At 50.5% G+C, this 16,372-nt stretch overlaps 1 protein-coding gene across 2 annotated transcripts in view; it reads right to left on the reverse strand.

The window, feature by feature from the left end:
- The window catches only part of LITAF (lipopolysaccharide induced TNF factor), a 111,088-nt gene that overhangs the window by 60,727 nt on the left and 33,989 nt on the right, over positions 1–16,372 (reverse strand). Inside the window, exon 3 of one of the 2 annotated variants that reach the window (XM_059036293.2) lies at positions 4,589–4,695. The exons of the other annotated variant lie outside the window; for it this stretch is intronic. The gene's annotated coding sequence lies outside the window, so the exon portion shown is untranslated. The remainder of the gene's footprint in view (positions 1–4,588; positions 4,696–16,372) is intronic. 2 annotated transcript variants of the gene reach the window in all.

A 16,372-nucleotide genomic window follows, 5' to 3' on the forward strand; every position in this document is an offset into this window, starting at 1 on the left:
TGGGTGTGTATGATACAATTTTTAAAATATATATATACTTGATCTTTGCCCCATTCCTGGCACAAAGCCCCTAAAATCCTTGGAATTTCCTCAGTGATAAGAATGTCTTTTGTATGCTAATGAGAACTCCAGGGGTCGGGACTAGAAAGCTTCAGGAGGGGAGCTGGTAGCCAGAAAAACCAGCCAAGTGATTACAGGGCAGGGACTTTCAGCCCCATCTCCTGAGAAAAGAGGCTGGAGACTGAGATCAATCACCAATGGCCAATGATTTAATCACTTGTGCCTGTGTAATCAAACCTCAATAAAAACCCCTAAATAATGGGGTTCAGGGGGCTTCCGGGTTGGTAAACACATCCATGTGCCGGGGGGGTGGCACACGCTCCCAACTCCAAGCGCACAGAGGCCCCTGTGCTTGGGACCCTTCAGACCGTATTTCCCTCTTCATCTGGCCATTCATCTGTCTCCTTATAATGAACTGTAATATGTAACAGTAAGGATAGCTCTTTCCTGAGTTCTGTAAATCCTTCTAGCAAATAATCAAACCTGAATGAGGGATGTTGTGGGAACCCTCAAATCTATAGTCAGCCGGGCAGAAGTGCAGGTAGCCTGGGGATCCCATCTGTGGCTGGCGTCTGAAATGGGGGCCGTCTTGTGGGACTGAGTGCTTAACCTGTGAGGTCTAATTCTAGTTAGTGTCAGAATTGAATTGCTGGACACCCAGTTGGAGTGGGAGAATCAGAAGGTGGGTTTGAGGGATTCCTCTGGGCCTTGTTGCACGGATGGGCTGAGAGCAAGACGACTTTGTTGCTGGTAATGGACATGGGTGATGCCCTTGCTTTCAGATGGATGGAGTATTTCTGGGGGGGCTGCCCAGGGCTGAGAGCTGGTCACCACCCTGGGCTCAGGAGGAAGAAGCTCCAAGGGAGCTACCCAGTGAAAGCCAGCACCCCAAGGGCCCTGCAGGTCACGTGAATGACAGGTGCTTTGCTCTGTGGGTGAGAGGCTGCCAACGCAGCCCCCTTCAGCGGCCAGGCCAGCAACAGAAATAGGAGAAGGGAGCAGAGTGTAATTATAAGCACGGGGCATTCTTAGCTATATTTCACTCTCCCACTTTTGAAGGTGATATTGGCAGAGGGGACATTTCTCTTCTGTAAGAAAATCAGCAGCACCAGTATGAAGACGTAAGGAATGAATCCTCAGCCTCCTGTCTGGGAGACAGACAACAGGGAGTAGAGGGACTGGGGCAAACTGGAAGGCAGGGCCGTCTAAAGGGTGCAGCAGGCACTGTCATCAGCGCGTATGATGCTCCTCCATCAGTGACTTTCTACCTGAGGTTTTTCTCTTGGGCCAACTGGCAGTGCCAGGGAGCTAATACCCCGATGCAGGCTTCTACCAAGAACAGACAGGCGCTGGCAGAAGACACCCCAGTTCCTTGGCCCATCGAGTGGCAGACGTCCCCAGATGTCCCCAGTGGGATTGCACCCCAGCTGCCCACAGCAGTGACTGCTCGCCCACACCCAGCACCCTGCGCTAGCTCCTTCCTTCCCCGCCTCTCTCCCCATCTCCCATCAGTTCTTCCTGGGATCCCCTCCCTAATAAACTACCTGCACTAAGATCCTGGCCTCAGAGCCTGCTTCTGGGGCAACTGAAATTTAGGTAAGGGACTGAGTAAGGGACCAACTGTTCCTTAGCTGCAGCCAGTGTTTGCTGGATGGGAAGGCAGGCCCTGTATTGCAAGACCTTCCAATTTTTTTCAAAGAGAAACCAAAATCCAGACTTTCCTATGAAACCTTCCGAGTTCTCATTGCCAACTCAAATTAAAGAATACAGAACAAAATAAAACAGAACAAAACAAAACATGTCTGTGAGCTGGCCCTAGCCCTCGACCTGCCAGGTTAGAGCTGTTGGTGGCGGGTGGAGGAGACACAGAAAACTGTAAGCAGCGGGGACTTGGTCAGAGGGGCTTTTTGGCAATCTGCTCAGGCGGCCTGGGTGGGGACAAGCGGAGGAGGCCCGCGGTGGGCTGGGCAGTATGGCCTGTTTACGAGACCCCAGCTGGAAGCATCTGGAAAGCCCTGCGTGGCCGCCCGTGGGCCAGGAGTAGACCCAGAGTAAACAATCAGTCCGAATGCTTTTCTAAACACACAGACCCTGAGCTGCCTGCAGCCTCCCCAGGCTTGCCAGGCTGGGGAGAAATCCCAGGACCCCTCTGCCTGCCTGACTTCTAAGCTCAGGCCCAGGAAAAACAAACTCGGGGCGGCTGGAGTGCCCCGAGGGGGCAGTCGTGAGAGAGCCACTTCTAGACCCCATGCCTGTGAACTCCTTTTTAATTCTGTGCAGATGGAGGAGGCTGTCTTTACAGATTTCCATCTCCCTACAATGCCCACTTCCTTCCTCTTGCAGAGAAAACAAAATGGGTGTCTCTCGAGATTGCTTTTGCCCCATTTCACATGGTTATTTAAAGCCATTGCTTTTCTGCTGCCTTCTCAGGATTTAAATTAAGAATACAGGGTGTCGAGTACAGGCGGGTGATGTAAAATTTGGGCTCTGTGTGTTTATTGTTCTACAACCAGCCAAACCCTTCTGTGCCTCTTCTAAATTGTTTAATACGTTCAGTAGATTTTCAGTTGGAACTATATTCCGTCAGGGGCAGGAGAAGAGAAATTCCTGAAAGTGGACCTTTAATGGGCTCCCTATGAGCCACATATTTCATATATCTTTAACTCATGCAATCTTCATCATGACCCAGATAGCTGTATAGCATTGTATGATTAAGATATCTTCTGGTTGCAAGGGACAGAAACCTACATCAAAGGGAATTTACATGTTTGAAAAGTTCATGGTAAGGACCTCAGACATGGCTGGATCCAGGAGCTCAAATGCTGTCATGGGAATCTCTCCATCTCTTCTCTGCTCTCCTCTGTGACTGTTTCATTCTCAGTCAGGCCCTTCTCTTATGGTTGCAAAGATGGTACCCAGCAGTTCCAAGCCTCCAGTCACCAAGCAACCCTGGTGGAAAGAGAATACCTCTTTCCCAAGAGTTTCAGCAAAAGTCCCATGACTGAATTTCATTGGTCCAGCTTGGGTCATGTGCCCATCGTTTGACTAATCACTATGGTTAGGCTGATTAAGGAAAGTCCCAGAAGTTAGGACTTACTCCTCCAAAGGGTGTGAGTCAGTTCCATAATATTGGGTTGCCTAAAAGATGTTAAGATGTTATGGAAAAACCCAAATGAACTTTTTGACCAACCCAATACTTGTGAGAAAAATCTCATTACTTTCCTAAGTCTGATGAAAGTGGGATCTGATCCCCCTTACCAGGGGTGCAGGCTTTGGCCACTCAGAAGCTTGTTTCCCCAGACAGTTCCCACAAGCTTCTCCCAGATAGCCTGGTTCCATCCCCCTATAGCCCCAGGAGTAGACAATATCTCTTACCTTTGCTGCCAAATCTTCCCTTCCTAGCCCCACCCCAGGCTCTTGGAGCTGAGTTGTGCACATGACCAAGGGTGGCCATGGTGACTGCTTCAGTAATGAGATTGTGACTTAAGCTGAGCCAAAGAGGAAATGTATTGTATGATTTCCTATTCAACAAGAGGAAATCTCCACTAGGCTGGTGAGATGGAAGCCTGGCCTCTGATGCACCATCTTTGCCAGCAGATGGCGAGAGCCCACCTAAGAATTAAGCCCCCACAAAGGAAAGCAGAGTCAAGAGACAGAGACAGATCCCCAACAACTTGCCTGAGCCCCTGGATCCAGCTGTGCCTGAAGCTGTTGCGTTCCTGACTTTCCAGTGACACAAAACAATACATTTTGCTTCACTGTAAGCTAATTTCAGTGGGATTCTGTTATTTTCAGCTAGATGAATCCTGACTAATGTACTAGACTTCAAAAAAACCAAGGCCCAGGATTCCCTGGTGGCGCAGTGGTTGAGAATCCGCCTGCCGATGCAGGAGACACGGGTTCGTGCCCCGGTCTGGGAAGATCCCACATGCCGCGGAGTGGCTGGGCCCGTGAGCCATGGCCGCTGAGCCTGCGTGTCCGGAGCCTGTGCTCCGCAACAGGAGAGGCCACAACAGTGAGAGGCCTGCCTAGCACAAAAAAAAAAAAAAAAAAACAAAAAAAAACCAAGGCCCGTTGATTCTCCACTGGCCCAAGACAAACACAGCCCTTCAGAATGCAAAGTTGGTCCTTGAGAGGGATGGAGTGAGGGAAAATATCTCTCATTCTTTTGTGATGACTCAACAGCTAAAAGAAGCCCTGGTTCATTTCTCAAGCAGGTTATCCTGGCTGACAAACATTACTCATCCTAGCCCCAACCAACTCTGAGGCTGGTGTGGCCCCAGAGAACTTGCTATACTCTAAGCCTCCACAGATTTTCCACATTCATGTGAAAAGCCTGTCTGTGTCATTGCTCCTTTCTCCTCCAGCTCAGAGTTCTGGGAGCTGGGTTTTCTAGAGCTCCAAGAAAACACATTACAGAATGTCCAGCCAAATCAACACCCAAAAAATGCTTACAGTGCACAAGAGGCCACCGGAGATCTTGCCTCTATAGAGAACGCCCAAAGAAGTTGTTCTTGCCCCTTCTTACCGAGTGATGGGCTAGCACAGGACTTCAGAAGCGAGGAAGCAGGTCAGTAGGGGCCAGATGAGGAACCTCTGGCTGAGCCAAAGAGGCAAGACTCTTTCTGGAAGGACCTAGAGTGTAAGGGAATATTCTCAGTTGGGGAAATCAGACACGATTTCATCTTAGGTTAGGTTCCCAAGAGACGGAGCCCGAGACGGGGATTTGAATGTACGTAGCTTTTTGAGGGGGAGGTTCTCAGGAGGAGGCGGTGTCATTCCCTCTGGGCTGGAGCGGAGCGTGGTTAAGATGGCTGTGAGTCACTGGCCACCAACACTCACGGCAGCTGGCACAGAGCAGCCTGGTAAAGAGGATTTGGGCAGCCCCTTCCTTCCTCCTCGGGACCACACACCTGCTTTCAGGGAAGGGTTGCACCTGGCAGGGATGGGGATTCACCAGTGACGGCATAGCACAGCGGTTGAGAGCCCAGAGCCTTGGGGGCAGGCAGAGCTGGGTTCGAATCCGGGCTCTGGGACACCTCAGGCACCCATCGGGACCTGCAGAGGTGCGCAGCTCCCAGGACGAGGGCGGATGAAGCATGATCATGTGTTAGGTGCCCCTCCATCCAGAGCCCAGCGTGTGGTGGGTGCCCCACAAGTCTCATCTTTGTACACATCTCTGAGTGTCCCGGGCCTGAGGGCCATGGTGGAAGTTCTGGGGTGTATGGGGGGCACAGGGGGGTCTTCCTGTGCCTTCCCAACACCTACAGACACTGACTGACCTTCTACGTGTGCCAGGCGTTACCAGACCCCTGGCTTTTGGGGTGTCTAAACCTTCTTTGTTGGGGATTCCTAGCTCCCCACTTTCCTTCCCACTCTCAGTCCCTCTGGGTGGAAAAGTACCCTGATTGGCATGAGAATCAGGTCTGGAACACAAAACTGGAGGGGGGTGGGGTGATTCTAACAGAGGAGCAACTCAGTAAGAGATGAAGTCTGGTCTTAGCCTTGAACTAGAATTGCTTCAAATCCTCCAATGACCCCTAAGACCCGGAGGACAAGTCCCAGCCCCTCATAGGCCATGCTCAAGGGGGAGGCCTCTCGGGCCTCAGTGCTCACCATGGCCCCCTCCTGTACCTTGGCTGCTCAAAGTAGCTCTCCCATTGTTCCACATGCTCCTGTCCCTGGGCCTTTGCATGTGCTGTTCTCTCTGCCTGGAATGCCTTCCCCTCCTTCCCCAGGGCTACTTGTCTTTCTGCTCTGGCCTCAGGCCTCCCCTGACTCCAGGAAACCTTCCCTGATCCCGGTTTCTGTGGGTGGGCCCCTCCTTCCCGTTCCCTTCCCACCTCCTCACCCTGTGCCATCTCCCTCTTTGTTCACTTGCCTCCCCAACAAGATGGAGCAGCCCAGAGGGCAGCTGTCAGCCTTGACTGACTTGGTGTTGGCTGTGCCAGATACAGTGTAGATGCTCAGGAAATGGGTGTAGCATGAATGAATGAAAGCCAGTGAGTGGGGTGGGTGGCCCCCCTTGGCCAGTGACTAATCAGGTGCCACCACAAATTATATCCACTTATGTTGCACCAAGCAACACGCTAAGCCAGTGACACTGTCCTCTAAGCTGACTTTGACCATGGTTTGTGACAGCCAAACATTCCCAGATATACCTATCTATAATATACACCCTCCCCACCAAATTAAAATTGGCCATTGCTTTGGATGCATGGATGACAGGTACCATCCCACGAGTAGAAATAGCCACGATAATAACAATCGTTGCTGCTCTGGATGTACCCAGCTCGGCTAAGCATCATCTGAGTATTTTTATTATTATTTTCCCTGTTTTACGTTTGTGGAAGCTGAGGCCCAACATGGTTAAAGTTACCTGCCCACAGCAGGTGGTGGAATAGGGATTAAACAACAAACAAATGACCAGGCTACAGTGAACTGTGCACTGCATGGGGCGGTGGTGTATCAGTTTCCTGGGGCTGCTGCAACAAATTACCACCAACCTGGCTTAAAACAACAGAAATGTATTCTCTCACAGGTCTGGAAGCCAAAAGTTTGAAGTCAGGGTGTTACTGGGGTTATGCTCCATCTGGAGGCTTTAGGGGTGAATTCTTCTTGCCTCTTCCAGCTTCCAGGGCTCCAGGCAATCCTCGGGCATTAGGCGTTATCACTCCCATCTCTGCCTCCATCTTCACATGGCCTCCCCCTCTGCGTCTCTGCACCTCAAATTCCACCCCCCTTTCTCTTATAAAGACACCAGTCACTGGATTTAGGGCCCATCCTAAATCCAGGATGATCTCATCTCAAGATCCCTAATTTGATGACATTTGCAAAGACCCTATTTCCAAATAAGGTCACATTTACAGGTACCAGCGTTAGGATGTGGACATATCTTTTAGGGGGTTACTATCACTGCACTACAGGTGAGCAGGAACAAGCCATCAGCTGCCCCGCCGCCACGGGGCTGAGAAAGATGAGGAGGGGGGCTTGCCCAGGGAGAGTAGGAGACGGGCAGGCACAAAGATCAGCAAGGACAGAGAGGCCACCAGGCTTCATTCCCCACTGGAAACCCCATTTGCAGAGGAGGAAGCGGCCAGGGAGGCTGCGAGGCCACGCAGGTCCCACTCAGGACAAATAGCTGTCTCTGACCCTGTGATCCGTGGAGCCTCTCTGGACCCTCTGGGCCAGCATCCCGGCGCATGGGGTCCCTTGGACCGGTCTGGGGGAGGCCTCGCCAAGCCAGACCAGGCTGCTGGCTGGAATCCAGGTCCAAGGCAGATGCCACCCAGGCCCTGCTTTTGGTTCTGCAGATGCCACCGGCCCTGCTCCCTCAAGGACGGAGAGTCCGGCCCCTGTCCGCATGACCATGCTGTGCCCTCAGCCCCCATCAGCGGTTGGAGTTTTCCATGCACCTCCCTGACCCCCAAAAGGCGGAATGCCTAGAATTCTGCAGGAATTCCCACAGCTGCCCCCACCCCCTCTGGGTCCCCAGTGAAGGAAACAAAGGCCCTCTGCGGCCTGGGGCCGTGGATGGGGGAGGCCCAGGGCAGTCAACGGGGCTGTCATTCCTGGAGGTTTTGCTCTTAGACAGTAAATGATGGTGCCAGAATGGGCCCTATAGATGTTTGCTATGGTTATGATATAAACACACAGGTATGTATGAGGCTACGTACCTACACGTAGAGACACATGTAGAGAGACATATGTAACCCCGAATAAAAACTCACATGCAAATAGATACACATATACATGGGTACCTACGTGCACACACACACAGAGGCACGCACACACACGCACACAGATACACACTCACAATATAAAACTGGATGCACGTACGCCACACGCAGGCGTGCACACAAAGTGATGCTCATACACGTACCCACATGCGTGCACACAGACACCAACCCACACAGGGGGACCACCCCAGCCAGCCCTGCATCTGGCCCACTTCCTTTTCAGTACTTCCCCTCGCCCAGCCCCACCACTCCATTGCCCAGCTGTGTATAAGACACATCTGGCCATGGCCATAGGCACCAGAGTCCTTCCCTGACTCTTGAGAGGCGCCTGTGTCATCTCTCAGGTTATAATATGCTGTCACACACAGGCTGGTTTCTGTCTGTCTGACCAGACACCCCACTGCTGGGCCCAGAGTCTGGGATCAGGACTCTCAGCTGCACAGCCTGGGACCCTTCTCCCCCCCATCTCCCTGCATCCCCCCTCTGCTGGGCCCCATTTCCCAAAGTGGGAAACGAAGCCCAGGTCCCAGCAGCCTCTGACCCCACTCCTCTCCCCACTCCTCTCTCTGTCTCTGTCTCTGTCTCTCTCTCTCTCACACACACACACACACACACACACACACACACACACACACACAGGGAAAACAGATCACAAACCCAAACTGCAGTACCTCCCCCCAACCTCCCTCATCCAGATTAAGGATCAGTGTCACTAGGGCGACACCTTTGGCCATCAGTGCTCAACCCCTGACCCTGTAGATTGAAACCTTTTGTCTGTGGGACCGCAAAGGGCCTTTCTGACCCAGGACTCCAGGCTTTTTACTCTCCCAAGGCCTGTGCTGTGGGCCGGCCCCCAGCATTGCCACACTGGGAAGAGTGGGTTCGGGGCAGCAGTGCAAAGACCCTGGGTGTTTCTGGGAGAGAAAGCAGGAGGGCAGGGAAGAGCTAGACACTGAGGCCATCCAGGCGGGGTCCCTGTCCTCCCTGAGCCTCAATGTGCTTGCCTGTAAAGGGGGTAAGAACAGCACCATCTGCATTGGGCCTTGTTTGGGGCTGCCCAGGCTGCACCCCTCCCCACGCTTGAGGAAATTTCCACCTTCATGGGTCTCAGTGGGAGAAAGCCCTGCTTCCCACTGGGGACACTGAGGATGGCAGCCTGGCGCTTTGTCAGCCTCCTGGCAGCTAGGATGTGGGCACATGTCCCTGGCTGGGGCAATCAGTACACAGGTCCCACAGTGCCACTACTGCCACTAAGAAATAGGGATGGGAGCTCCACCACAGGGACAGGGTGGCAGGGACACCCACCCCTGGGGCCAGGCCTGCAGCCGTGGGGCAGAAGCCCATCTGAAGTTTCCAGGCATGAGTTTCCTGTCCACTTTCTAGACCGTAGTCAGCACTGGGGCTGAGTTCTCCAGTTTTCTTCCTTTTCCAAGAGATTCCTTTTGGCTTATATCAGCCGGGTCTGTTTCTGTTGCTGGCTGCTGGGTCCAGGGCTCATCACGGCCCCCTAAGACTGCTGTGGGGAGTGAGTAAAACAATCCACTGGGGGACTCAGCTCCGCCACCTGCTAGCCGGGCACCTCAGCACATCATACTCCCTCTCTGGGCCTCAGTCTCCTCAGCTGTAAGATGGGCTGATAATAGTTCTCCACCCCCTGTGACGTAATGAGAAATAGATATTTGGTCTCTGCCCCCAGTTCCAGACACAGAGCTCCTAAAACCCTTGTAATCTCCTGAGAGATAGGAGAGTGTTTTGTTCTAATGAGGTGGCTGTTGGCAGGCACCTGGGGTGAGGGCTGGTCACCAAAAAGGCCAAACCATGATCAGAAGCTCGGAGCTTTCAGCCTCAACCCCATCCTCGGGGAAAGGAGGGCTGGAGATTAGTGATCCATCATGCCTACATGATGAAGCCACGATAAAAATCCCCAAAATATGGGGCTCGGAGAGCTTCTGGGCTGAACACATCCATGTGCTGGGAGGGTGGTGAACCCCATCTCCATGGGGACAGAAGGTCCTGTGCTCAGGACCCTTGCAGACCTTAGCCTGTGTATCTCTTTATCTGGCTGTTCATCTGTATCCTTTATCATATCCTTCCTGATAAGCTGGTAAATGCAAGTGTTCCTGAGTTTTGGGAGCCATTCCACCAAATTATCAAATGTGGGCGGGGGTCGTGAGAACCTCTGACTTTGTGGGCAAGTCAGACAGAAGTAGGGGTGCTCTGGGGAGCTCCTGTGGCTGGCATCTGAAGTGCAGGCAGTCTGCAGGACCGAGCCCTAACCAGTGGTCTGATACCCAACTCCAGGTAGGTAGTGTCAGAATTGAATTGAATCGAATGATACCCGGTTGGTGTCTGGAGAATTGGTTGGTGTGGAGGAAAACCCCACGTATTTGATGTCAGAAGTGTTTTGAGTAGACAGCTTTCTTTTTTTTTTTTTTTTTTTTTAGATATTTAAACATCTTTATTGGAGTATAATTGTTTTACAATAGTGTGTTAGTTTTTCCTTTACAACAAACTGAATCAGTTATACATATACATATGTTCCCATATCTCTTCCCTCTTGCATCACCCTCTCTCCCACCCTCCCTATCCCACCCCTCTAGGTGGTCACAAAGCACAGAGGTGATCTCCCTGTGCTATGCAGCAGCTTCCCACTAGCTATCTGATTTACATTTGATAGTGTATATATGTCTCTGCCACTCTCTCACTTCGTCACAGCCTAGACAGCTTTCTTTTATCCTCATGGGGATGGTGTGAGGATTAAATGAGATAATGCAGGAAGAATTTGCCATGGGTAGCATTTGCCTTAACATGGTAACAGCAATGATTTATTTGGTTTTTATGAAATAAGAACTGAGTAGGGGTCCTCAAATTCAGAGAATCTGTAGATCTGGATAGGAAAAAAATTACGTTTTTGTTTTCGCTAGCCTGTAACTGAAATTTAGTGTCTAACTTCAATTCCTGAGGTAGCAACATCCATGGACCTGTGACTTTGTCACCAACAAGAATCACAAGTATTTTTATATCCTATGACTGTCATATATATGACATAGCTGGCTTCTTTTGTAACCTGTGTGGGGTTTTTTTGCATTGAAAAAGACTAATCTGAATATTAAACTTAGTTATTAAAATACATGCCAAAAAATACATGCCAAGGTGTTTAAAGGGACGGGTACTGATGTTAGCAACTTATTTTGAAATTTATCAAAAAATAAAATAAAATGGTTAGATAGAGTTATAGATGGATGGAGAGATAGAGAGATGGAGGAATGGAGAGATGGAGGGATGGATGGACGGATGGAGAAAGGGATGGAGGGATGGATGGAGAGAGGGATGGATGGATGAATAGATATAACAACATGCTGTCTGGGTGTTCACTGCTCAAGTCTTTCAACTTTTCTGTATGTTTGAACATTTTCACAATAAAATGTTGGGGGAAGATTTCTAAAAGAGAGAAAAGGATGAAACCGAGAAAGAAAAAGACATTCAAAGCCTGAAGAAAGAAAGAAGACTCATCTTGGGGCTTCCTTGGTGGTGCAGTGGTTAAGAATCTGCCTGCCAATGCAGGGGACATGGGTCGAGCCCTGGTCCAGGAAGATCCCACGTGCCGCGGAGCAACTAAGCCCGTGTGCCACAACTACTGAGCCTGTGCTCTAGAGCCCGTGAGCCACAACTACTGAGCCCACATGCCACAACTACTGAAGTCCACACACCTAGAGCCCGTACTCTGCAACAAGAGAAGCCAGAGCAATGAGAAGCCCTTGCACTGCAACAAAGAGTAGCCCTCTCTCGCCGCAACTAGAGAAAGCCCACGCGCAGCAACGAAGACCCAACGCAGCCAAAAATAAATAAATAAAATAAATTAATTAAATATTTTAAAAAAGATTTAAAAAAAGAAAGAAGACTCATCTTAAAGATCACCTTTATCATTGAGTCCTTATCAAAGTCAGAGTATACAGAGAAGAAAATGAACAAAAGAAGCACCAAAAGCAGACACATAATGCAGGACTTAAGTAACTGTAACATTAAGGGGGAAAAATTAAGTTTTCCCTGTAAAGAAAGTTCAATGTCTAGGCTCTATTGTCCATGTGACGCCCACTGGCCACCTGTGGCCCCTGAGCAGTTGAAATACAACTGGTCAGATCTGAGATGTGCTGTAAAATATACACCAGATTTTGAAGACTTAGTACCAAAAAAAGAGAATGGAAAATAGCTCTGGAATATTTTAAAATACTGATTACATGTTGAAATGTTAATATTTTGGATATATCAGATTAAATAAAATATATTGTTAAAATTAATTTTCTCTGTTTTTTTTTTAATGCAGCTATAAGAAAATTAAGATGACATATGTGGCTAAATTAGTTATATTTCTACTGGGTAAGACTGGCTTAAAGGAAGTGTCCGCTGTGAAAATTCTGAGTTTACCAAGCTGCATGCATTTCTCTTATGCTCTTCTTCTTTCAGTGGTTGACCAGACATGGATACGCCAAGGGATAATTGTTGCCCTTTGCTTACCTTTGGGGGAGTACCTGCTTTTTCCATTTTTCTTGTGGTCTGTACCTCTGGGAGATATGATATCAAACTAGTGTTTAAGATATTTGGAAATAAAATAAAATCTTTATAAAATAAAAATATTTTTTAGGACTTCCCTGCTGGTGCAGTGGTTAAGAATCTGCCTGCCAACACAGGGGACACAGATTCGAGCCCTGGTCTGGGAAGATCCCACATGCCGCAGAGCAACTAAGCCTGTGTGCCACAACTACTGAGCCTGCACTCTAGAGCCCACAAGCCACAACTACTGAGCCTGCGTGCCACAACTACTGAAGCCCGCTCACCTAGAGCCCGTGCTCTGCATCAAGAGAAGCCACCACAATGAGAAGGCCACGCACTGCAAAGAAGGGTAGTCCCTGCTCGCCGCAACTAGAGAAAGCCTGCATGCAGCAACAAAGACCCAACGCAGCCAAAAATAAAAATAAATAAAAAGAAAATTTTAAAAATATATATTTTTTAGAAGAAATATCCAGTCTTAAATCAACAGAAATAAATTCAGGTACATCTTTCAGAACAAAACAAAGCATATTTTTGGAAGGGGTGCCTGGACCCCCGAAGGGTCCTCAGTGAATCAGCATGTCCAGGTTGGGTCCCCTGCCCTCCAGCCCTTTGAGAATCACGTGGTTTCTGACCAGCATCTTCCTGTTTTCAGATGATTCTGCCAAAAACAGATGGTCATCACAAAAACATGAGGTACCATGTGACAGTTGCCTGGCCCTTCTTGTGGGCAGTGGCCCCTGCCCTGACTGGGGCAGGCACAAGGTTTGGTCCCTCTGGGCCCTGCTCCAGAGTAAGGAGACCTTGGGAGGAATCTGGCCAAAGTGACAGTGGCTCCATCCTCTGGCCAGAGAGTGGCATGGAGCTAAGTCAGAGTCTGAGCACCCTAGATATTTACCCCAAAGGCAGCTTGGGAGGGGGATACCTGGGCTCTGGGAGGTGGGGCCAGGCAGGGCCAGCTGTCACTATCGTCAGCAACTTATTGCGAGGCATTTCCTGGATTGGGGCTCCTCTTGTACTGCTCACCTCTCCAGGCCTGAGCCTTTCTCTTCCTTATTAACATATTTTAAGCATGTTCCAGGTGCTGTCACCAGACAAACATCATCTCATTTCATCCCTACTCATCCTTGAAGAAGGAGCTATCATCACATTTCCTAATTCACTGATAAGAAAACTGAAGCACAGAGAGGTTAAGTGACTGGTCGAAAGTCACACAGCTCAGGACCCATAGTCTTGACAACCACTCTGTGCTGCCTCTTTGCAGAAAGAGGCACTCTTTCTGCAAAGAAAGAAACAGCACTCTGTGCTGTTTCTTTGCAGAAACCCAGGTGCTCCATTCCAATAAACAAATTCCTACCAGAGAGGGCACAGTACTGCTCACCAGCATCTCTACCCAGGAGAGCTGCTCCTCCCCCAGGTGCCTCATGTCCTCAGGGCATCACCACCCACCAGTCACCCAGACACTCAAGCCTGACAACGCTTCCTCCGCAGTCATAAGTGTCTCTGACGTCAGGCCCTTTCTCTCCAACCCTTCCCCTCACTATCAACTGTGTGACCTGGGGCAAGTCACTTGACTTCTCTGTGCCTCAGTTTCCCCATCTGTAAAATGGGGATAATGATAGGTCTGTCTCACAGGATCATCATGAGGTCAAAGTGATTTTTTAAATTTTTTATTTGTTTGTTTATTTTGGCTGCATAGCACGGCTTGTGGGATCTCAGTTACCCAACTGGGGATTGAACCCGGACTACGGGTGAAAGCCCAGAATCCTAATCACTAGGCCACCAGGGAACTCCCACAGTGATTTTTAAATTAAGAAACACACACACGCACACAACACTGTAAATCAACTGTACCCCAATGAAAGTTAAAAAAACCCAAAAAACAAACAAAAAAACCCACATTGTAAAGCCAACCCCAATAAAAATTAAACACACACACATACACACACACATATTTATATATATATGGGGGCTTATCATGACACCTGGCACACAGTAAGAGCTCAACACTATTTAACTATCATAATTATCATCTGCATCCAGAGCTCAGCACAGTGGATGGGACACCAGAGACCCCACAGCAGATGTCTGGGAGGCCAGAGATGGTTTCCTGGGAAATGCAATCATGTCCCTCCCCAGCCAGGGGTCCTGTGGTGCCGTCCCCGTGAGCTCGAGCATGCAGCAGGAGCTCCTCAGGCTGTCTCATGAGTCTTAGCTGATGTCACCTACCCTCTCCTGGCCACAGAGCTCCCTCCGGTGAGCTGCTGCTCCCCTGCCTTCTCCCCCCTCCCACCCCCCATGCCCTGCACAGCCGGCTCTTTCTCATGCTTCAGGGCTCAGCCCACATCAATGCCTCCTTGCCCCAGCTCATAGCACATGGCTCTTCTCCCTCTGGGCCCCACAATTTGTCAGTTTGGACCTGCTTGTCTGTTGACTGTCCCCCCACTGGAATGTCGGGCTATAAGGACCCGGGGACCTCGTCACGTGCTCACAGCTGGATCCCCCCAGCAGGCACACCTGGCAGGTGCGTCAATAAGTGTTTGTGGAATGACCAAATGGTGGAATCAGTGAAGGAACAAATGGGGTCTGGTCCCAACGCTCATTTTGCAGCCTGGGAAGCCAAAGCGGAGATGAGGTGACATCACAGGTCACATACACGGTGGGGGGCAGAGCCAGACTGAGGTTATTATTATGAAATATTTCATAAGGACAAGGGGGCACATGCCATGCAGACAGAGCTCTGATGACTTCGTCTTTGATTTGCCACCAGCCCTGGTGACACAGGCAGCTGACGGCTCCATGAATCACTGCCCTTCACCTTAATCACAGTCACCCCGTGCCAAGGGAGGAACTGGCTGCCAGGTCTTTTCATTCGATGCTGGGATGGGGGCTCAGGATGGCCTCTCTGGCAGGTCACAAGAACCCCCTATGGGATGGGAAATCACGTCTGAACAGCTGAGTCACAGCCAGGGTGTAGGATGGCATCGCTGGTGAGCGTGACTCCATGACATCCATTCCAAACTCATCCCAGCCTGTTTCTCCCCTCATCACGGCTCGGCTGTATTCAAGTCGGCTCACTGGCAAGATGCTGCCACGGAGGAAGGAAGCAAGCCCAGAGAGGACAGAGCTGGTTTGGGGTGGGCAGCCTGGACCCTTGTCCCTTGTGGAGGGAGAGAACCAGGTCATGATACCCAGAAGAGCCAGGCCCACTAGGGGCCTATAGTGCTGAGCCCTCACCTCCACCCTTGTGAAATGGGCCGAACTGTTATCTCCACTTCACGGATGCAGAAGCAGGGCTCAGAGAGGTTGAGGGCTTTGCCCAGGGTCACACAGCTGGCCAGAATTACCTCGGGGCTGGAACTCCAGAGCCTTACACGCAGCGTTCCAGCTAATCGCAATCCACACTCCACCACATGCCAAGTGTTTAGAACACGTCACTGCCTTTAGTTTTTTTTTTACAACAAACCTATGAGGTATGTGCTATTGTTAGCCCTGTTTTACAGAGGAGGAAACTGAGGCTTGGAAAAGGGAGACCATTTGCCCAGAGTCCACCGTCGGGGGCCGACAGGGGTGGGATTCGAACCCAGTGCATCTCCAGGGCGCGTGAGCTTCCCTCTGCACCCGACCTCCTCCTTCATCATCGACTCTTGGCTTCTGCACAGTTGGTCAGGAGCAGGCGGGTTGACCCACACTGTGACCTCTGGGCCAAGGACACGGGTCTGCAACCACCTTCCCGCCCCAGGGCTGCTTTCCCAGGCCTCCGGCTCTCCCAGCATTGGTGTAACTGGTCATTTTATTCACTTGTATGGCCTCCTGCCTTGGCCCTGCCTGATCCCCCATCCCCAGGAGCCCCTTTGAAAGAGTAAACGGAGCTGGAATGAAGGACTGATGCTGAGGGATGGACAGATAGCCAGACAGCCTGGAGGCAGATGAGGACACAACTGAGGGACCCAGACAACTACGGTGAGTGTGAGAAAGCAGGTGATATACACGTGAGATGCTGGCCACAGATGTGAGCAAGGAAG

This window comes from Kogia breviceps, chromosome 14, assembly GCF_026419965.1.
Source record: "Kogia breviceps isolate mKogBre1 chromosome 14, mKogBre1 haplotype 1, whole genome shotgun sequence".
NCBI classification, from domain to species: domain Eukaryota; kingdom Metazoa; phylum Chordata; class Mammalia; order Artiodactyla; family Physeteridae; genus Kogia; species Kogia breviceps.